This window comes from Podarcis vaucheri (assembly GCF_965113315.1).
Source record: "Podarcis vaucheri genome assembly, chromosome: 10".
Taxonomy (NCBI): domain Eukaryota; kingdom Metazoa; phylum Chordata; class Lepidosauria; order Squamata; family Lacertidae; genus Podarcis; species Podarcis vaucheri.
In genome coordinates this window covers 74,272,700-74,296,508 of record NC_138748.1, presented here as the reverse complement: position 1 = coordinate 74,296,508, position 23,809 = coordinate 74,272,700, and the positions used below count along the sequence as shown (strand labels likewise).

At 48.3% G+C, this 23,809-nt stretch overlaps 2 protein-coding genes across 2 annotated transcripts in view; both read left to right on the top strand.

Moving 5' to 3' along the window:
* Positions 1 to 23,809, top strand: part of LOC309541252 (uncharacterized protein) — a 246,014-nt gene that overhangs the window by 23,007 nt on the left and 199,198 nt on the right. The window lies entirely within an intron of this gene.
* The window catches only part of LOC309541263 (uncharacterized protein), a 225,739-nt gene that overhangs the window by 193,826 nt on the left and 8,104 nt on the right, over positions 1 to 23,809 (top strand). The window lies entirely within an intron of this gene.

The following is a 23,809-nucleotide window of genomic DNA, read 5'->3' as shown; positions in this document are numbered from 1 at the left end:
AAGGGCAGCATTGGGGGGGGGAGATAGGAAACCAGTCTTTGGGGAGACTTCTCCATGGTGGCACCGGCGGGGATTCTCTGGAGGGGCCGCCTTGGCTTCTCCCTCCCACCCAGGAATCAGCCACCCTTTCAAGGCGACCAGAGAGGGATCCCTGGAAAGTGGGTGGTCGTATCCCCCCACCCCTCCTTCCTGCAGGCTCCATCCTCTTGCCACCCCATAAGTCCCTGCCCTGTCCAGGAAGAGAAGAGAGGAGAGGCCTTCTCAGAAGCAGCTCTTCGTTTCCACAGTCCCACCCAGGAAGCAGCCAGAAACCTTTTCCTCTTTGTGGTAAACCTTCGCCCCCAGCCGCTCGCCCCTCCCTCACCTGTCTTTGCTCCCCTGCCAGACCAGGTTTCTTGAGCAGGGCCGGCAGGCGTGTTTACATTTACAGAAACAGAACAAAATAGACCCGGTAGGGCTGCCACCACTCCCTCTGTTCCAGGGGATCCAGGACCACAACCCAGGGAGAAGGCTGTGACCCCTTATCACTGGCTATCCCCACTCCACAAGCTGTATCCACAAACTTGCAGACAGAAATTACACGGTAGAGCGTAACCAAGCGTAAGGCTAGGAATTAGCTATTCCCCTGGTAAGGCACATAAATCAAACAGTTTCTTCTTTAAAAATTTATTTTAAAAGAACAACAAAAAACATGCTAAAACAGCAGGCACTTCTTTGGCAGTTACAAGCAAGAAAAATAAGAACATTGTAAAATCTAACTGGCTTACGTACTCACAACTAAGAGAGAGATAGAATGGTTAAAGTCCTTCCAAAGTTCCGCATTCAGAGTCGTTTCCGATTCTCCATCACAAAGGATGAAAGGACAGCTACTAGTGGGAACATCAGTTGCAGAGCGCGCCTTCTCAGCCATTCCCAAGATCTTTTATCCCCAATTTGCAAGTAGCGTCGGAACCCCAAAACCAATCATAACTCCTGATTATTTTTTGAATTCTCCAATGACCGGCTTGTGGGTCAATCAATCTAACTTCTGGCAGCTGGACTCATTAAGAAGCCAGAACCTAAATCAAAGGGGTTCCTCCCTTCCTTAGTGTTTATGCAGGTACACATTCTCAGGCAATTAAGGCAGATAACATCACTGAGAGAATGCACATAACTTCGAACCCAGGTGTCAAGGCTTTCATTAAATCAAGAGTTTCCTTTCCCATAGTTCTTGTGGCTAGTTGGTTACCCACAAGGCCTCACTTTTGTTACTTGACCAAGAAATAGCTTCTAAACAAACACTAACTTTACTACACTCTCTCTCAGGCTTCCATCTTTAAGTTTCTCTTCCACTGCATGGCTCCAGTACAAATAAAAGACAGTAAAACATCAGACATTAAAAATCTCCCGATAGAGGGTTGCCTTCAGCTGTCTTCTAAATGTCAGAATGTTGCCCATTTCCTCGCCCTCTGCCTGCTTCCCTGTAACTTCACTTCTCGCAGGGGGGGGGGGATCAGCAGAAGACCTTCGAAGGAGGACCTCCCTGTCCAGACTGAGCAATGTTGGTGGAGATGCTCCTTCAGGTCTACAGGGCTGAGGCTGTTGAGGGCTTTAGGTTGCAGATCTTGCTGCTCCATAACGATCTCATTCAGCAAATAAATTTATTACTAAATGCAAAGAAGCATAACAGGATTCAAAAAATAGCAAAAACTTAACTTACATAAAACCCTAACTCAACATACCAAAACTGCACTCAAGTAAGAATCACACAAGCAGAGTAGAGAAATAGGAGACTAGGAAGTGGGACCAGGCGCCTTTCGGCCTTGTAATTTATATTCCATTAAATGTCAGAGTAACCGTGGGACTAGATAACAAGCCTGGCTCACTCCAGTTTAAACCAGCTTCATCTGGTTCCCCCCAAAAAGAAAGGTTCTTCATAACCTCATCGCAACTTATCCCACCACCAGCTCTCAGCAGAAAGGAAACTGCCGAGTTTCAGGAAGCCTGCATTAGATCAATACTTTTCTTTGCCTGGAAAATGCAACCATGACAATTTAAAGATCAGCACTAACAATTTGAATTGTGCTTGAAAATGTGCTGGGAGCCAGGAAAGATCCTTTAGGAGCAGTGATATGTGGTCTCGGTGGCTGCTCCCATTCAGTTGCAGTTTTGGGTCACCTTCTAAGGTAGCCCCATGTAGACCACATAGCAGTAGTCCAAGCTGGAAACAACCAGAGCATGCAGCACTCTGGCGAGACAGTGTGCGGGGAAGGAGGGTCTCAGCCTGCGTTCCAGATGGAGCTGCTAGACAGCTGCCCTGGACACAGAATTGAGCTGCGCCTCCATGGTCAGCTGTGAGTCCAAAATTACCCCTAGGCTGTGCACCTGGTCCTTTAGGGCCACAGTTACCCCATTCAGAACCAGAGGGTCCCCCACACCTGCCCACCCCTTGTTCCACAGGGACAGTATTCTGTCTTGTCAGGATTCAAGCTCAATCTGTTAGCCGCCACCCATCCTCAAACCACCTCCAGGCACCAACACAGGGCATTCACCACCTTCACTGGTTCCGATTTAAATGAGAAGAAGAGCTGGGTATCACCCACGTACTTGTGAACACCCAGCCTAAAACCCCTGATGATCTCTCCCAGCGGCTTCATATAGATATTAAAAAGCATGGGGAGAGGACGGAGCCCCGAGGCACCCCACAAGTGAGAGCCCAGGGGTCTGAACACCCATGCCCCAACATCAATTTCTGGACATGGCCCAGGAGGAAGGAGGGGAACCACTGCATAACTATTTCCCCGGCTCTCCTCGAGGGTCCAGAAGGACACCATGGTCAAAGGTCTCCAAAGCCACTGAGAGATCTAGCAGAACCAGGAAACAGCTTTCCCCTCAGACTCTAGCCCATCAGAGATCATCAAGCAGCACAACCAGGACAGTTTCTGTTGCATGATGAGGCCTGAATCCCCACTGGATGGTGGCAGAAGCTTTCCTGGTCCTGCACCCCCAAAAGCTCCAGGCACAGGACTTTCATTAGCTTTGAAGGGGCCATTGGATACTTGGTGATCTTTTCTTCAAAAGAGAAATATTATGAATACTTTTTAATTGATGTATGATATAAACAGCACTTCTGTTTTACATATTCCACATTGGAGAGATTCTGATACACAGGTCTGAGTTCATCGCTCCCCCTGAAACTGATGTGTTTGTAGCACTGCCAACCTGGGCAGTGTGTTTGGGGGTCCTGGGCTGCCTAGACAACAAGACCCCCTTCTCAGCCTTGCTTATATGGTCCCAAGGAAAGCAGAGCAGTACGTTAGGCACCAGCTTGGCTGCAAGAGTGTCTGGAAGGAGGTGTGCAGGACACCATGTAACTATCTTAGAGACTCCACTCTGGATTTGTGTAGGTTTTCCTCCATAGCCTTTTCTTCTTCTGAAGATAACTCACGAGGCAGCAAAGTATTTCGACCAGAGTTTTCCTTCTCGATGGGCTTTCTTCCCTGGTTGACGAGCCCCATCTGCAGAATGGGCAGAATCTGCCTTCTTGACTGTGGGATTCACTGTTGTTCTCATCCTCTCCATCCACCAGGGCCTGCCTTCACCTGCAGCAGAATTCCCTAATAAACCAAGGATTTGAGACCCATCAGATATCCTCACCTGGTTTAGCCAGCCAGTTGAAGCCATTCCTGGGATTGTGGCCCCTATTCCATCCTGACAGCTTCTAGAAGAAACAGGTGAGAGCTGAGTGCAGGGTGGGGACCAATGGTGGATAAATTACCCCATAAGGTGCATGACATTTCTCCCACCAAAGGAACTACCACTCCCCTAACACCCCATGACATCGTATGATTATGATATTTAAGACAGAACAAGAACAAATTCATGTCCCCAGAATAACACAACCTCAGTCCATTAGTGAATCAATACTACATTTTCAAGGTACTACATACATACATATCATTTGGCCTTGAATATCCTGCTTTTCTGTGTCATTTTAGGATAGTCCTGCGTCAGAAGATGGGCACGAGATCAGACAGGACATCATTCTTTAAAAAATCAAGCTGCTTTATGAACATTGGTTGAGGATTTTGAAAGTTGCTCATGAATTATTATCATTTGATGACATTGCAACTTCACTTCCTAAAAAATGGAAACATGCGTAGGAGTTGAGGGAATGTAGGAGACATTGAAATAGGAGAAGGTGCTAATGGAACTTGATTTGTTCTCTTTCCCTTAGTTCTCTTCCTTGAAAACAAAACAGGATTCCCTTTCCTCCCACTCTGAAGAAGGAGATGGAGAAGGCAGTCAGAACTCCAGGGGATGGGTCACCTCAGCTCCCCATTAGGAATAGAAATTAAAATGTGTGAAATGTGGACTATGTTCATTGAATGAGCACACATAGTTCACATCAATGACCTCCAACAGGGGAGAAACCATTTAATGGTATGGAGTGTGGGAAACGTTTCACTGATATTGGAAACCTTAGAACACATCAACGGATTCACACAGGGGAGAAACCATTTAAATGCCTGGAGTGCGGAAAGACCTTTACTGGTAATGGAAACCTTAGAAGACATCAACGGACTCACACAGGGGAGAAAACATTTAAATGCCTGGAGTGCGGAAAGAGCTTTAGTGAGAATGGAACACTTAGAAGACATCAACGGACTCATACAGGGGAGAAACCATATAAATGTATAGAGTGCGGAAAGAGCTTTAGTGATAATGGAAGCCTTAGAAGACATCAACGGACTCACACAGGGGAGAAACCAAATAAATGTCTGGAGTGCGGAAAGAGCTTTAGTGAGAATGGAACACTTAGAAGACATCAACGGACTCATACAGGGGAGAAACCATATAAATGTATAGAGTGCGGAAAGAGCTTTAGTGATAATGGAAGCCTTAGAAGTCATCAACGGACTCACACAGGGGAGAAACCATATAAATGTATAGAGTACGGAAAGAGCTTTACTGATAATGGACACCTTAGAAGTCATCAACGGACTCACACAGGGGAGAAACCATTTAAATGTATGGAGTGTGGAAAGAGCTTCAGTTACAAGGCAAGCCTTAGATCACATCAACGGACTCACACAGGGGAGAAACCACTTAAATGTATGGAGTGCGGAAAGTGCTTCAGTCGGAATGGAGACCTTAGAAGACATCAACAAACTCACACAGGGGAGAAACAATTTAAATGTTTGGAGTGTGGAAAGAGCTTCATTTTAAATGGAAACCTTAGATCACATCAACGGACTCACACAGGGGAGAAACCATTTAAATGTATGGAGTGTGGAAAGAGCTTTAGTGAGAATGGAACACTTAGAAGACATCAACAAACTCACACAGGAGAGAAACCATTTAAATGTATGGAGTGTGGAAAGAGCTTCAGTTACAAGGCAAGCCTTAGATTACATCAATGGACTCACACAGGGGAGAAACCATTTAAATGTATGGAGTGCGGAAAGAGCTTTAATGACAATGGAAAACTTAGAAGTCATCAACAGACTCACACAGGAGAGAAACCATTTAAATGTATGGAGTGTGGAAAGAGCTTCAGTTACAAGGCAAGCCTTAGATCACATCAACGGACTCACACAGGGGAGAAACCATTTAAATGTATGGAGTGTGGAAAGAGCTTCAGTCACAGTGAACAGCTCAATATACATCAACCGATTCATACAGGGGAGAAACCATTTAAATGTTTCGAGTGCGGAAAGAGCTTTAATGATAATGGAACGCTTAGAAAACATCAATGGACTCACACAGGGGAGAAACCATATAAATGTATAGAGTGCGGAAAGAGCTTTAGTGATAATGGAAGCCTTAGAAGTCATCAACAGACTCACACAGGAGAGAAACCATTTAAATGTATGGAGTGTGGAAAGAGCTTCAGTTACAAGGCAAACCTTAGATCACATCAACGGACTCACACAGGGGAGAAACCATTTAAATGTATGGAGTGTGGAAAGAGCTTCAGTCACAGTGGACAGCTCAATATACATCAACCGATTCATACAGGGGAGAAACCATTTAAATGTTTGGAGTGCGGAAAGAGCTTTAGTGAGAATGGAACACTTAGAAGACATCAACGGACTCACACAGGGGAGAAACCATTTAAATGCATGGAGTGCGGAAAGAGCTTCAAGCAGAGTGGGCACCTTAAAAAACATCAGCAGACACACAGCAGAGAAACCATTTAAATGTATGGACTGTGGATGCAGCTTCAGTCAGAATGGAACCCTTGCTTTATGTCAACAAACTCACACAAAACACGAACCTTATAAATATGAGGAAAGCAGATAGAGGTTCAGTCCTAGTGGAAGTTCTAAATCAACAGACCCACGGACAGGAAGAACTTTAGTACTTGAAACCTGTCAGATGCTTAATGCTGTCCAGCTGGCATAGATAAGACTCCGGGCTCCCAGCCAGTTCCAAACTATTTGATTTACTTGACAAAGTTCAAAAGTACATCTCCAGCATTTCAATTTGCGTCCCTCCCCTTTGTTGCACAGTTGTCGCGTCTACTCTTTCTTTTTCCTTTTCCGTACCCAGCATTCAAGTCTGCGGAAACCCCTCCCCTGACTTCCTCTGTGTACAGAATGACTTGTTCCAGGCTCATCCTTCTCCCTCTCTACGTCAGACCCACTGTCAGACAACAGGCTGCTAATGATCTCTTTAGGCTCTCTATAATTGCTGGTTTCTGTTCTTTCATCTTTTCCCGTTTGCCTCTTCCTGACAAAACCATTCAAACCATCAACAATCTCAAAGAGGAGAAGCAGTTTAAATGAAAAGATTGCAAAAAGTGCTTTATTTATAAAGGAGTGTTTATCTGGATTACGGGTGGTCAGTGAGGATTAGGGCCAGGCGATATATTGTTCCAAACTGGTTTCTAGACCACATCATGATAACCTTCCAAAAACAACTGATACGGCAACATACCAAGAATCACAGTGTATGTTTCTGGGATGCTGATTTGCCTGGAAGCAGCTGGCAGAAAGCTTTGCTCCGTGAAGCCCCTGCAGATGCTGAGTTGCTGACTTCCCTCCCAGACGATAGGAAGTGACACACACACATCCATTGCCCTGTGTCCTTCCAGCCTCTTTCCTCCCTTGCTCCCTTCTGCCGGTTTGTGTGCCTGACTTAGATATCCTGCATGCTGTATTTTTTTTACTGCTGAAACTGGATTTGCTCTCAGGAGCCAAGTTTTGTGCCTCACCCAGTGAGAACTGTATGCTTTGAAAGCTCAGTAAATTATTACTGAAGAAGTCCTGCTGCCTCTGTGTGTGTTTTTGACCTCAGTGTGGGACTTGCTCTACATGTGGCCCCTACTCTCCTACTGCCCTGGAGTTGCTTTACTCAAGCATGCAAGACGGGTGCATCTGTGTGCACTCAAAAGCAAATAAAGTAGGACTCACCTTTCTATGAGAGTACAGTGGTACCTTGGGTTACAGACGCTTCAGGTTACAGACACTTCAGGTTACAGACTCTGCTAATCCAGAAATAGTACTTCGGGTTAAGAACTTTGCTTCAGGATGAGAACAGAAATCGTGCAGTGGCAGCGGGAGGCCCCATTAGCTATAGTGGTGTCTAGGTGAAGAACAGGTTCAGGTACAGAACGGACTTCCAGAAGGAATTAAGTTCTTAACCTGAGGTACCACTGTAATGTGTTTTCAACTGTTTTTATTGGTTTTTTAAATTTTGAAATCTGCTCTAGGAGATTCGGATTACAGACAGGGAACTAACAGTAATGATGATGATGATGATGAAGTTAGATTGCTTAACATGCCCCCTCCCCAGTCATGAATACTTGAGGGCACTCCTGGGTCCATCATGGCCGCTTGAGGCTCAGGTGCCCATGTCCAGCTCAGGCTACTTCCCCACCCCACAGACCTTTTCGGAAAAAGAGGACATGGCCCTGGTCTTCCCTGCTCTGCGCCAGATGGGATGGTGGCAACGCTCTCTGTGTGGAACTGCCTTGAAGGCAACTCAGGAACTGGCCCAAAATGCAGCAGCCAGATGATTGGCTGGGCTGCCTCTCTTTATGAATGGCATTTCTCTCCCACCTCTTTGCCCAAGGAGATCAAGGTGGTATCCATGGGTTTACCCCTCCCCACTGAGTCCCCCCACAACTAACACATTGGATTCCTGTTTGAAAACAGTTGCACTGGTTGTTTCCTTTCCAGCAGGACCTCTCCTGCTCTCAATGCCTTGGCTTGTGAGACCTCCAGTGGTGCTTTCATGGAACTATAGAGGTGGATGGCACCCCAAGGATCATCTAGCTCAACCCCAGGCCATCTCAGAGGGCAAACTTGCATCTGGAGGAACTGAGCACTGGAGGAGAAAATGAGCCCTGCAGGATCAGGCCAGAGGGCTGCCTCCTATAGGGGAGACAGAGTAGAGGAGCCACCCATTGCCCTCACCTCCTCCTCCACAGATTGGCCTCCCCCTCTTTTAACACCACCTTTATTAGTGGCCTCTGCCACTTGTGGGAGGGAGTTTCACAGATTTACTCTGCCCTGGAAGAGGAAGCGCTTTCTCTTCCCTTCCTTCCTTCCTTCCTTCCTTCCTTCCTTCCTTCCTTCCTTCCTTCCTTCCTTCCTTCCTTCTCCTTGCACAGGTGAGGTTTTAGGGACCAGGGTATATTTCATGTCCGAATGTTTCTATCTGCGGACAACCTCTGTTATACAAGGGGACTGATCCATACACCTGAATGGGGTTTCTCTGCATGCATTTCCCCACTTCTGGATCCAAGGGGCCAGCAGCGCATCCATGCAAAGGAAGAGCCGAGCTACCGCCCTCCTGCGACCCTCCGCGCCCTGACTTGCCCCCCTCTCGCCATGCAGCGCTGGGACCCCCGCTCTCCCCATGGGCCCTATGTTGGGAGAGAGGAGACTCACCGGATCCCAGCAGGCGCCCCCAGGCAGCCTCTGCAGAGCCGAACCAAGGGGACCCCCACACGCCCGACTTCTTGCAGGAAAGGGGGGGATTGAGCTTTCGCTTTGGAGGACCTCCCCCCCCGTCTTACTTTCCTATCTAGGAATCCAGCTCGTTTCCGTTTAACCCTTGGCAAGCCGAGCGCACCCAACTCACGCCTCTCCCTCTCTCGAGAGCCGGAGCATCGCGCACCAATGGCATCCCGAGAAGGCGGAGGAGAGGTTTATGGATTACTTCCGGCAAGGGATACATTCAGTTTTGGACAGCAGCTGAAAGGCCCCCTAACAGCTGGCCCCTGAACAAGGGTCCTAAGAAATCTTCATGGGCTCCCGGTCCTTTTCCGAGCACCATTCAAAGTGCTGGCGCTGACCTTGAAAGCCCCAAATGGTCTCAGCCCAGTAGAAGGGAAGGAGCGTCTCCACGTCCATCGCTCAGCCCGGACACTGAGGTCCAGCTCCGAGGGCCTTCTGGCAGGTCCCTCATTGCGAGAAGTGAGGTTACAGAGGGCCTTCTCGGTTGTCGTGACTGCCCTGTGGAACGCTCTCCCACCAGATGTCATGGAGATAAACCTCCATAAACGCCTGAAAGCAGCTCCGTATCGGGAATCTTTTAATATTTCATGTTGGGTCATGTTTACTTCTATTCTTTGGGAAGCTGCCCAGAGACAATGTTCTTGTTCTTGTTCTACATGCTGTTCTTGTTGGACACCCAGCTTTTCATAGCCAACAACACAGAGATAAAGGGCTGCTTCGTTCTGTGCTTTTGGACTCCTAGGTGGGCTTATGGTTCTGGTGCTTGTGGATCTCATGGGATTTAATGTCTTGCCATTATAAATGCACGGGGATAAGTGCATTTACACAGACACATTTCCGCAAAAAGACCCAAACTCCGGCATGTAGCCGCAGGTGATACAATAGGAGCCTTTCTGCAAATAGCCTTTGCAACACAACTCGCTGGGTGGTAACAAAGTATACACATTTGCCTCTTTGCAACGTAGCCCCGTTTCCTCAATGAATCCACCCATTGGGTCTGCATAAAAGGCGGATCTACACGGATCCTCATGGATCCTCCACTTTTTTAAAAATAATTCCAACAAATGCAGTGTCAAATCACACCTAGAAGGCACGCCTACAATCTGGACTATAAAAAACGTGGATCCAACACTTTGCCACGCTGCAGCACCATAAAAACATGGATCCGAGGCACGGATCCTCATGAATTCATATGATTTTTATATTGAAACAAAATAAAAACATCATGATACTGTAGACCACATCTTAGACTGTAGGCAGAACCAAAAAAATCACGCATCCACGATTTCGTGGTGCCGCAGTGGCGCAAAACCATGGTTAAAAAACACGGATCCTCATGAATCCTCATGATTTTTGAACTAGATCAGCCCAAACTCACTTTCAAATTACACATCATGTCCAGGGGCACGACATCCACCACAGAAATCATGGATCCATGGCTTCCCGGCCACACCATGGCCCAAAAACGTGGTTTTCAAGAACGGATCCTCATGGATCCTCACACTTTTTGCATTGGGCCAACCCAAACTCACTGTCAAATCACACATCATAGCCAGGGGCACAGCCTACACCACAAAAAACTCGGATCCACGCCTGCCTGGCCACGCCCTGGCCCAAAAACGTGGTTCCGAAGCACGGATCCTCATGAATCCTCATGATTTTTGCACTAGATCAGCCCAAAGTCACCATTAGATCAAACATCATGGCCAGGGGCACAGCATCCACCACAAAAATCACGGATCTACGGCTACCTGACCACTCCGTGGCCCAAAAAGGTGGTTTTGAAGCACGGATCCTCATGGATCCTCAAGCTTTTTGTATTGGGCCAACCCAAACTCACTGTCAAATCACATATCATGGCCAGGGGCACAGCATCCACCACAAAAATCATGGATCCACGGCTTCCTGGCAAATCCATGGCCCGAAAACGTGGTTTTGAAGCACGGATCCTCATGGAACCTCACGCTTTTTTTATAGGGCCAACCCAAATTCACTGTCAAATCACATATCATGGCCAGGGGCACAGCATCCACCACAAAAATCACGGATCCACGACTTCCTGGCAAATCCATGGCCCGAAAACGTGGTTTTGAAGCACGGATCCTCATGGCTCCTCATGATTTTTGCACAAGACCAGCCCAAAGTCACCGTCAGATCTAACATCATGGCCATGAGCACAGCATCCAGCACAAAAATCACAGATCCATGGCTTCCTGGCCATACCATGGCCGAAAAACGTGGTTCCGAACCACGGATCCTCATGGATCTTCACGCTTTTTGCATTGGGCCACCCCAAACTCACTGTCAAATCACACATCATAGCCAGGAGCACAGCCTGCACCACAAAAAACTTGGATCCACGACTTCCTGGAAAATCCATGGCCTGAAAACGTGGTTTTGAAGCACGGATCCTCATGGATCCTCACGCTTTTTGCATTGGGCCAACCCAAACTCACTGTCAAATCACACATCATGTCCAGGGGCACAGCCTGCACCACAAAAAACTCGGATCCACGGCTTCCTGGCCACTCCAAGGCCCAAAAACGTGGTTTCGAAGCACGGATCCTCATGGATCCTCACGCTTTTTGCATTGGGGCAACCCAAACTCACTGTCAAATCACACATCATAGCCAGGGGCACAGCCTGCACCACAAAAAACTCAGATCCACGGCTTCCTGGCCACTCGAAGGCCCAAAAACGTGGTTTTGAAGCACGGATCCTCATGGATCCTCACGCTTTTTGCACTAGATCAGCCCAAACTCACTGTCAAATCACACATCATGTCCAGGGGCACAGCCTGCACCACAGAAAACTCGGATCCACGGCTTCCTGGCCACTGCAAGGCCCAAAAACGTGGTTTTGAAGCACGGATCCTCATGGATCCTCACGCTTTTTGCATTGGGCCAACCCAAACGCACCATCAAATCACACATCATGTCCAGGGGCAGAGCCTGCACCACAAAAAACTCGGATCCACTGCTTCCTGGCAATGCCATGGCCCAAAATCGTGGTTTTGAAGCACGGATCCTCAAGGATCCTCACGCTTTTAGCATTGGGCCAACCCAAACTCACTGTCAAATCACACATCATGTCCAGGGGCACAGCCTGCACCACAAAAAACTCGGATCCACGGCTTCCTGGCCACTCCAAGGGCCAAAAACGTGGTTTTGAAGCACGGATCCTCATGGATCCTCACGCTTTTTGCATTGGGGCAACCCAAACTCACCGTCAAATCACACATCATGTCCAGGGGCACTGCCTGCACCAAAAAAACCTCGGATCCACAGTTATCTGGCCTCTCCATGGCCCAAAAACGTGGTTTTGAAGCACGGATCCTCGTGGATCCTCACGCTTTTTGCATTGGGGCTCCCCAAACTCACCATCAAATCACACATCATGTCCAGGGGCACAGCCTGCACCACAAAAAACTCAGATCCACGGCTTCCTGGCCACTCCAAGGCCCAAATACGTGGTTTTGAAGCACGGATCCTCATGGATCCTCATGCTTTTTGCACTAGATCAGCCCAAACTCACTGTCAAATCACACATCATGTCCAGGGGTACAGCCTGCACCACAGAAAACTCGGATCCACGGCTTCCTGGCCACTGCAAGGCCCAAAAACGTGGTTTTGAAGCACGGATCCTCATGGATCCTCACGCTTTTTGCATTGGGCCAACCCAAACTCACCATCAAATCACACATCATGTCCAGGGGCAGAGCCTGCACCACAAAAAACTCGGATCCACTGCTTCCTGGTAATGCCATGGCCCAAAATCGTGGTTTTGAAGCACGGATCCTCATGGATCCTCACGCTTTTTGCATTGGGCCAACCCAAACTCACCATCAAATCACACATCATGTCCAGGGGCAGAGCCTGCACCACAAAAAACTCGGATCCACAGTTATCTGGCCTCTCCATGGCCCAAAAACGTGGTTTTGAAGCACGGATCCTCAAGGATCCTCACGCTTTTTGCATTGGGGCTCCCCAAACTCACCATCAAATCACACATCATGTCCAGGGGCACAGCCTGCACCACAGAAGACTCGGATACACGGCTTCCTGGCCACTCCAAGGCCCAAAAACGTGGTTTTGAAGCACGGATCCTCATGGATCCTCACGCTTTTTGCATTGGGCCATCCCAAACTCACCATCAAATCACACATCATGTCCAGGGGCACTGCCTGCACCACAAAAAACTCGGATCCACGGCTTCCTGGCCACTGCAAGGCCCAAAAACGTGGTTTTGAAGCACGGATCCTCGTGGATCCTCACGCTTTTTGCATTGGGCCAACCCAAACTCACCATCAAATCACACATCATGTCCAGGGGCACTGCCTGCACCACAAAAAACTCGGATCCACGGCTTCCTGGCCACTCCAAGGCCAAAAAACGTGGTTTTGAAGCACGGATCCTCATGGATCCTCACGCTTTTTGCACTAGATCAGCCCAAACTCACCGTCAAATCACACATCATGTCCAGGGGCACAGCCTGCACCACAAAAAACTCAGATCCACTGCTTCCTGGCAATGCCATGGCCCAAAATCGTGGTTTTGAAGCACGGATCCTCATGGATCCTCATGCTTTTTGCATTGGGCCAACCCAAACTCACTGTCAAATCACACGTCATAGCCAGGAGCAGAGCCTGCACCATAAAAATTATGGATCCACGGCTTCCTGGCAACGCCATGGCCCAAAAACGTAGTTTTGAAGCACAGATCCACAAGGATCCTCACTCTTTTCGCATTGGGGCTCCCCAAACTCACCATCAAATCACACATCATAGCCACGGGCACAGCCTGCACCACAAAAATCATGAGTTGCTCTACAAAAATCACAAAAATCCCCTTACCTGCACTGTTAATGTCACCACTGCAATATTATTATTAGAGCCGATAGGAGAATATATGACTACCGTATTTTTCGCTCTATAGGACACACTTTTTACCCTCCAAAAATTAAGGGGAAATGTGTGTGCGTCCTATGGAGTGAATGCAGGCTCCTTGGCTTCAGCGATAGCAACACGAAGCCTCCGAAGCGCAGAGGGAGCACTCCCTCCACACTCCAGAGGCTACGCGTTGCTTTCGCTGAAGCCTGGAGAGCGAGAGGGGTCGGTGCGCACCGACCCCTCTCGCTGTCCAGGCTTCAGGGATAGCCGCCTGAAGCCTTTGGAGCACAGCGCAAGTTCCTGCTGATCTCCGAAGGCTTGTGGTAAGCTGCCTGAAGCCTGGAGAACGAGAGGGGTCGGTGCACACCGATCCCTCTTGCTCTCCAGGCTTTGCTTCGCTTGAGAGGCACTGCACAATGTTTCCTCTCTGCGCAGCGCCCCTTCAATGAAGCTGGAGGAGAATCCAATAATGAAGTTCTGTTCTTGGGGGACAGGGGGTGGGCTGGTGTGAAGCACTCCCTGGTCCAGAATGGGCTAACTGTCCCCTGAAGGACCAGGTGCACAGCCTGGGAGTCATTTTGGACTCACAGCTGTCCATGGACGCACAGGTCAATTCTGTATCCAGGGCAGCTGTCTACCAGGGCAGCTGTCTACCAGCTCCATCTGGTACGCAGGCTGAGACCCTACCTGCCCGGAGACTGCCTCACTAGAGTGGTGCATGCTCTTGTTATCTTCCGCTTGGACTACTACAGCTAGGACTACTACAGCTAGTCTGGTGACTGGGAGTGGCCACCAAGACCATATAGCACATGTCCTGAAAGACTTACATTGGCTCCCAGTACATTTCTGAGCACAATTCAAAGTGTTGGTGCTGGCCTTTAAAGCCCTAAACGGCCTCGATGCAGTATACCTGAAGGAGCATAATAGATGCCTTTCTTGCCTCCAGGGTGATCATGGCCAAAGAGCTAGGTCACAATGGAAGAATTTTCCCACTTACCGTACTTGCCACTTCATGCAGATATGTCAAAGATTGCCAGTGCAAGCTCTGAAGAACTGTTTGAGATTTGGAGTGCTAAAGAAAGGTGTTTTGATTATTCCAGTAAATGACAGAGAAGTCCACTGGAAACTGATAGTAATCATTTTTAAAAGGAAGACCATGCTCTATCTAGATTCCAAACATGGATTGAACCACTCTGTGATTGATGCAATAACATCCTTCTTAGCATGTTTGTATAAGATGGATTCAAAATATCCCTATAGTTTTGCGGCTGATCATTTTTTGCACCAACTGATATACCCAGGCAAGGTACCGTAATTCCAGTGACTACGGTCCTTTCACATGTACCATTGCCCATCTGATTGCGTCTGCTGCCCAATTACAGTTCATACAAAAGGATATGGCTGCCATTAGACCCTGGATTGCAAAAGAAATAATACAGTACTGTGGGAAAACCTATTTTGAAGGACAAGACAAATATTTTCAAGTGGAAATTGATGCTGTTCCTCCCAAGAAGAGACAAATCTTGAACGAGAGTTACATTACTGTGTCTCGATCATGCCCAGAGGGATGGAAGGATACACTAACCTATTGCTCAGATATGCTTGTTTGAAGGCTGCTGGTCACTATGTTTCTTGAAGGAAGGGTGCAGGAGGCCCAGTGGTGACCTAACTATGGCTTACTGTGAAGGAAACTGCAAGGACTGGTACCACTGCTTTCGCATAGGCATTGATTCAAAAGATCTTCCAGAGGTTTTCGTGTGTCCCGACTGTCAAACCACTGTGGCCAAATAGATTTTGAAACTGCGAACTGTCATATTCCACAGGTTGGTATAATACAGCAAAATCCAAACATATAGTTTTCATCATCATGGCAGGGATGGTCCTTTTCCATAGAATTCTTATTTATGGAGTTAGTTTTTATATCCTGCTTTTCTCTACTTGAAGGAGCCTCAAAGTGGCTAAAAATCTCCTTTCCCTTCCACCCCCACAACAGACACCTTGTGAGGTGAGTGGGGCTGAGAGAGTTCAGAGAGAAGTGTGACTGGCCCAAGGTCACCCAGCAGCTGCATGTGGAGGAGCGGTGAAGCGAACCCAGCTCACCAGATTAGAGTCCACCGCTCTTAACTACCACACCACAGAAACGTATCTCTTAAAACTCTGGAGCAAGCTGTTCAGTTCAGCCTCATAGTGATACTGATTTGTGGAGGGAAGGTTGGTGATGAGCAAGATCTGTTCCCATTTCCCAACACAGAGACCATAGAGCAGTTTCTTTTGGGGGCTGAACCTGCAGAGTGTTTCTGTTCAGAATTTCCGTGGCAGAAATTGGCTAAGTGCCTTTATAAACATTCAGCTTCTCAAATCGAACCCCATCATGAAACTTTCAGGTGTAGCTGTTGGAGGTGGAGGGCAGAGAAGGTGCTAGTCCTTACCTCCCTCCTCCCAGCCTATCATTGCCCAATGGGCTGAATTTCAGGGCTTTTGCATGTAAAGGGCAAGCTTGTTCTTTACTTGTTTAGACTCTTTAAACTTGGAAACAGATATTTGGCTCCATGACCAAAATGACCAAAAGGGTCAGCTTCTAGAGGACTGGAAAGATCATACTTGTACTTCCCCTACCCTCAGCCCTAACTCCGTTGAGTATTTTTTGTTATGAGACTGAGTGTTTGGGGCTGATGCTGTAGCATTCTTGTCTGGGGGCTTGATGGAAAAACAGAAAAGTGACCCTCACCTAACTCTCCAATGCCCTTCAACAAGAATGCTGTAGGAAATATTGCTAAGCCCAAAGGGAGGCAAGAATTTGCTTCAGCTCACCTTGTTAATGGCAGAGCAAAAGCTATGCGTGTGTCATTCTCAATCAGTCTACTTTCAGGACTGATTTTAGAACCCTCTTATATCAGGAGGTGGCCCCATCATGCAAACATGACTATCCACACAGGGACCATCTAATTTTGTTTTTTTTCTTCCTGATACTGGATTTTAAGTTACAGTTACATCTTTTAAAACAGCTGTCAGTATATCACACTGTATTCCACTTGCCTTCCAAAGGAACACGTGGCTCTCCCCACATAGCGGGTTAGGTTGAGACTGCTGATCCAAAGTAATCAGTAATTTTTACAGTAATTACAATCCTGCTTTCCCTTGTACCAGCTTACCTTGACTTCAGTAAGGCCTTTGAAAAGGTCCCCCATGATATTATTGCAAAACAACTAGTAAAATGTGGGCTAGACAAAGCTACTGTTAGGTGGATTTGTAATTGGTTGATGGGCTGAACCCAAAGAGTGCTCATCAGTGACTCACCTTCATCCTGGAAAAAAATGACTACTGGGGTTCCACAAGGTTCTGTCCTGGGCCTGGTGCTATTCAATATTTTTATAAATGATTTGGATGATGGAATAGAGGGTGTGCTAATCAAATTTGCAAATGACTGCAAACTGGGAGGGGTTGCTAATACACCAGAGGACAGGGTCAGAATTCAAAATGACCTGAATAGCCTAGAGAGCTGGGCCAAAACCAACAATATGGAGTTCAATAGGGAGAAATGTAAGGTACTGCACCTGGATAGAAAAAATGAAACGGACAGGTGGGGGACACTTGGCTTGACAACAGTACCTGTGAAAGGGATCTGGGAGTCTTAGTCGACCACAAGCTGAATATGAGTCAACAGTGTGATGTGGCAGCTAAGAATGCCAATGCAATTCTGGGCTGCATCAATAGGAGTATAGTGTCTAGATCAAGTGAATGAATGCTACCACACTATTCTGGTTGGTTGGTCAGACCACACCTGAAATACTGTGTCCAGTTGAAGAAGGATATTGTCAAGTTGGAGCATGTCCAGAGGAGGGTGACCAAAATGTAAAAGGTCTGGAATTCAAGCCCTATGAAGAGAGACTTAGGGAGCTGGATTTGTTTAATCTAGAGAAGATAAGATTAAGGAGTGACATGATAGCCATGTTTAAATATTTGAAGGGATGTCATGTTGAAGAGGGAGCAAGCTTGTTTTCTGCTGTTCTAGAGACTAGGATACAGAATAATGGATTCAAAATATGGGAAAAGAGATTCCACCTGGGCGTGGTAATCCAGTCAGGGGAAAAGGGAGGCATACTATGTTTAGGGCACCATTTCCAGCCCCTTCCCCTTTTCGGGGTGAGCATAGTGGATCCTAAAAAGGGCTGCTCAGTCATGGATACAGCTGCTGAGCTGCTCAACGGCCTCATTCCTTGAGTCAGAACGACTGACCGCCCATGTGTCGGTTCATGACTAGGGGCTTCACATTCCTGCCTCCGTAGCCATTTAGTGATGGCCATGGGGGGAGGGTTTGGGGGGGTTGGGTTTGGTTTTTGGAAGACGCCTGTGCGTGAATTTGTTTTATGTGTGTAGATTAGTGCACGCTGACCAACGCACAGTCTTCGCAGTAGGGCTCTGTTCTGATGGCATGAGTAGTCACGACAAACTGGTGGATCCTATCTGCTGCAGCCTTCATCCGCCTTCAGAGCCGTTGTAACACACTGCTTGTTATCACCCACCTGTTCTGCCGTTGAGGACTTCTTGGATCATTCTTTGTCTAACTCCTTCCCTGTTATGTACTAAGCTTGGATCCTAGAACAATAGGCAAGTAGGATCCTAGAATGCAAGAACTTATTGGCTTGCAGGAAAAGACCAACCAGGCTCCAGGAGGGAAGCAGAATCAGCTAGTCAGACGGGACTCATTGTGTAAATAATGTATATAAAAGCCTGAGGTTTGGGGGGAAATTCAATCACTGTTTTACAAGCTGCAATAAAGAGCATGAAATCACTACAGGACTCTGAGCATATTTAATTTTCTTTGACCTTACCACCTTGGGTGACCCTGCTGGGAGTATACGAGATTCCCAATGGCTTCACTCACAAGGGTCATAGGAATGTGCAAGCCCACTCACCATGACAAGTGAGAGAACTGAGATAGATTGCACTGAGCCCTGGTTCTCATTAGACAAAGCGTTCCACCAAAAAGGCTCTGGCTCTGGTTGAGGACAGCAGGATATGTTTTGGGCCAGGGACCACCAGTAGGTTGCTGTTAGATGAGCGTCACACTCGGGGGGTGTATTGGAAGATAATTCCCACAGATAAGAAAGGTCACAGACTGTTTAGGGCTTTAAAGATTAGCACCAAAACATTGAACCTGATTCGATACTCCGCCTGGAGCCAATCCAGTTGATGAACAACCAACTGAATGTGGGCTCTCCACAAAGTCCAAGTAAGAACTCGTGCATCTGCATTTTAGACCATTTGGAGTTTCTGGAGCAGTCTCAAGGGTAGCCCTGCATATCTATCTCTCTCACTCTCTCTCTCTCTCGCATTTATACCCTGCACTCCCCGGCTCAGGTGTACAGCAAGTTAAAGTAGTCTAGTCTGCAGGTGACTACTGCATGGATCACCAGGGCTAGGTTGGAAAGGGACAGGTACGGTACCGATCTCCTAACCTGACATAGATTCAAAAATTCCAGTTTGGCTACATTTGTGACCAATGCCTCCATAGAGACAGAAGCATCCAGGATCACACCGGGACTCCTGATAGCGGCTACAGGTGACTATTGCGCCCCATGAAGAGCTGGGAGCTGGCAAACCAAACTGAAATTATTCTGGCCCAGCCATTGGATGCCCATCTTTAATGGATAGAGATTCAGCCGACTCAGTTTCCTCCATCCCAGCACACCCACCTAAAAATTGTCCATATATCCAGGGTAGCATCTGGCAGTAGATCCATGATGTTTGTGGTCAGATCTGTGGTTATGTACAAGATATTTGAATAAAGGGTGAATTTGGGGCTCCCCAATGCAAAAAGTGTGATGATCCATGAGGATCCGTGCTTCAAAACCACGTTTTTGGGCCATGGTGTTGCCAGGAAGCCGTGGATCTCGGTTTTTGTGGTGCAGGCTGTGCCCCTGGCCATGATGTGTGATTTGACGGTGAATTTGGGCTGATCTAGTGCAAAAAGAGTGAGGATCCATGAGGATCCGTGCTTCAAAACCATGTTTTTGGGCCACGGTATGGTCAGGAAGCCGTGGATCTCGGTTTTTGTGGTGCAGGCTGTGCCCCTGGCCATGATGTGTGATTTGACGGTGAATTTGGGCTGTTCTAGTGCAAAAAGCGTGAGGATCCATGAGGATCCGTGCTTCAAAACCACGTTTTTGGGCCACGGTATGGTCAGGAAGCCGTGGACCCGTGATTTTTGTGGTGGATGCTGTGCCCCTGGCCATGAAGTTTGATCTGATGAAGACTTTGGGCTGATCTAGTGCAAAAAGCTTGAGGATCCATGAGGATCCGTGCTTCAAAACCACCTCTTTGGGCCTTGGAGTGGCCAGGAAGCCGTGGATCCGAGTTTTTTGTGGTGCAGGCTGTGCCCCTGGCTATGATGTGTGATTTGACAGTGAGTTTGGGTTGGCCCAATGCAAAAAGCGTGAAGATCCATGAGGATCCGTGGTTCGGAACCAAGTTTTTGAGCCATAGAGTGGCCAGGAAGCTGTGGATCCGAGTTTTTTGTGGTGCAGGCTGTGCCCCTGGGAATGATGTGTGATTTGACGGTGACTTTGGGCTGATCTAGTGCAAAAATCATGAGGATCCGTGCTTCAAAACCACGTTTTTGGGCCTTGGAGTGGCCAGGAAGCCGTGGATCCGAGTTTTCTGTGGTGCAGGCTGTGCCCCTGGCTATGATGTGTGATTTGACAGTGAGTTTGGGTTGGCCCAATGCAAAAAGCGTGAGGATCCATGAGGATCCGTGCTTCAAAACCACGTTTTTGGGCCATGGAGTGGCCAGGAAGCCGTGGATCTGAGTTTTCTGTGGTGCAGGCTGTGCCCCTGGGAATGATGTGTGGTTTGATGGTGAGTTTGGGGTGGCCCAATGCAAAAAGTGTGAGGATCCACGAGGATCCGTGCTTCGGAACCACGTTTTTGGGCCATAGAGTGGCCAGGAAGCTGTGGATCCGAGTTTTTTGTGGTGCAGGCTGTGCCCCTGGGAATGATGTGTGATTTGACGGTGACTTTGGGCTGATCTAGTGCAAAAATCATGAGGATCCATGAAGATCCGTGCTTCAAAACCACGTTTTTGGGCCTTGGAGTGGCCAGGAAGCCGTGGATCCGAGTTTTCTGTGATGCAGGCTGTGCCCCTGGCTATGATGTATGATTTGACAGTGAGTTTGGGTTGGCCCAATGCAAAAAGCGTGAAGATCCATGAGGATCCGTGGTTCGGAACCACGTTTTTGGGCCACGGTATGGCCAGGAAGCCGTGGACCCGTGATTTTTGTGGTGGATGCTGTGCCCCTGGCCATGAAGTTTGATCTGATGAAGACTTTGGGCTGATCTAGTGCAAAAAGCGTGAGGATCCATGAGGATCCGTGCTTCAAAACCACGTTTTTGGGCCATGGAGTGGCCAGGAAGCTGGGGATCCGAGTTTTTTGTGGTGCAGGCTGTGCCCCTGGACATGATGTGTGATTTGACGGTGAGTTTGGGGTGGCCCAATGCAAAAAGCATGAGGATCCATGAGGATCCGTGTTTCGGAACCACGTTTTTGGGCCATGGAGTGGCCAGATAACTGTGGATCCGAGTTTTTTGTGGTGCAGGCTGTGCCCCTGGGAATGATGTGTGATTTGACGGTGAGTTTGGGGTGGCCCAATGCAAAAAGTGTGAGGATCCATGAGGATCCGTGCTTCGGAACCACGATTTTGGGCCATAGAGTGGCCAGGAAGCTGTGGATCCGAGTTTTTTGTGGTGCAGGCTGTGCCCCTGGGAATGATGTGTGATTTGACGGTGACTTTGGGCTGATCTAGTGCAAAAATCATGAGGATCCATGAGGATCCGTGCTTCGGAACCACGTTTTTGGGCCTTGGAGTGGCCAGGGAGCCGTGGATCCGAGTTTTCTGTGGTGCAGGCTCTGCCCCTGGACATGATGTGTGATTTGACTGTGAATATGGGTTGGTCCAATGCAAAAAGCGTGATGATCCATGAGGATCCGTGCTTCAAAACCACTTTTTTGGGCCATGGAGTGGCCAGGAAGCCGTGGATCCGAGTTTTTTTGTGGTGCAGGCTGTGCCCCTGGACATGATGTGTGATTTGACGGTGAGTTTGGGTTGGCCCAATGCAAAAAGCGTGAGGATCCATGAGGATCCGTGCTTCGGAACCACGTTTTTGGGCCACGGTTTCGCCAGGAAGTCGTGGATCTGTGATTTTTGTGGTGGGTGCTGTGCCCCTGGACATGATGTTTGATCTGATGGTGACTTTGGGCTGATCTAGTGCAAAAATCATGAGGATTCATGAGGATCCGTGCTTCGGAACCACGTTTTTGGGCCAGGGCGTGGCCAGGCAGGTGTGGATCCGAGTTTTTTTGTGGTGTACGCTGTGCCCCTTACTATGATATGTGATTTGACGGTGAGTTTGGGTTGGCCCAATGCAAAAAGCGTGAGGATCCTTGAGGATCCGTGCTTCAAAACCACGTTTTTGGGCCATGGAGTGGCCAGGAAGCCGTGGATCTGAGTTTTCTGTGGTGCAGGCTGTGCCCCTGGACATGATGTGTGATTTGATGGTGAGTTTGGGGAGCCCCAATGCAAAAAGCGTGAGGATCCTTGAGGATCCGTGCTTCAAAACCACGTTTTTGGGCCATGGAGAGGCCAGATAACTGTGGATCCGAGGTTTTTTTGGTGCAGGCAGTGCCCCTGGACATGATGTGTGATTTGACGGTGAGTTTGGGTTGCCCCAATGCAAAAAGCGTGAGGATCCATGAGGATCCGTGCTTCAAAACCACGTTTTTGGGCCTTGGAGTGGCCAGGAAGCCGTGGATCCGAGTTTTTTGTGGTGCAGGCTGTGCCCCTGGACATGATGTGTGATTTGACAGTGAGTTTGGGTTGGCCCAATGCAAAAAGCGTGAGGATCCACGAGGATCCGTGCTTCAAAACCACGATTTTGGGCCATGGCATTGCCAGGAAGCAGTGGATCCGAGTTTTTTGTGGTGCAGGCTCTGCCCCTGGACATGATGTGTGATTTGATGGTGAGTTTGGGTTGGCCCAATGCAAAAAGCGTGAGGATCCATGAGGATCCGTGCTTCGGAACCACGTTTTTGGGCCTTGGAGTGGCCAGGGAGCCGTGGATCTGAGTTTTTTGTGGTGCAGGCTGTGCCCCTGGACATGATGTGTGATTTGACTGTGAATATGGGTTGGTCCAATGCAAAAAGCGTGATGATCCATGAGGATCCGTGCTTCAAAACCACTTTTTTGGGCCATGGAGTGGCCAGGAAGCCGTGGATCCGAGTTTTTTTGTGGTGCAGGCTGTGCCCCTGGACATGATGTGTGATTTGACGGTGAGTTTGGGTTGGCCCAATGCAAAAAGCGTGAGGATCCATGAGGATCCGTGCTTCGGAACCACGTTTTTGGGCCACGGTTTCGCCAGGAAGTCGTGGATCTGTGATTTTTGTGGTGGGTGCTGTGCCCCTGGACATGATGTTTGATCTGATGGTGACTTTGGGCTGATCTAGTGCAAAAATCATGAGGATTCATGAGGATCCGTGCTTCGGAACCACGTTTTTGGGCCAGGGCGTGGCCAGGCAGGTGTGGATCTGAGTTTTTTTGTGGTGTACGCTGTGCCCCTTACTATGATATGTGATTTGACGGTGAGTTTGGGTTGGCCCGATGCAGAAAGCGTGTGGATCCATGAAGATCCGTTCTTGAAAACCACGTTTTTGGGCCACGGTTTTGCCAGGCAGCCGTGGATCCGTGATTTTTGTGGTGGATGCTGTGCCCATGGCCATGATCTTTGATCTGATGGTGACTTTGGGCTGATCTAGTGGAAAAATCATGAGGATCCATGAGGATCCGTGTTTTTTAACCATGTTTTTGCGCCCCTGCGCCCCCCCCCCCCGAAACAGTGGATGCGTGATTTTTTTGATGCTTTCTACAGAGTAAGACATGGTCTACAATATCATGGTGGTTTTATTTAATTTGGATGAAAA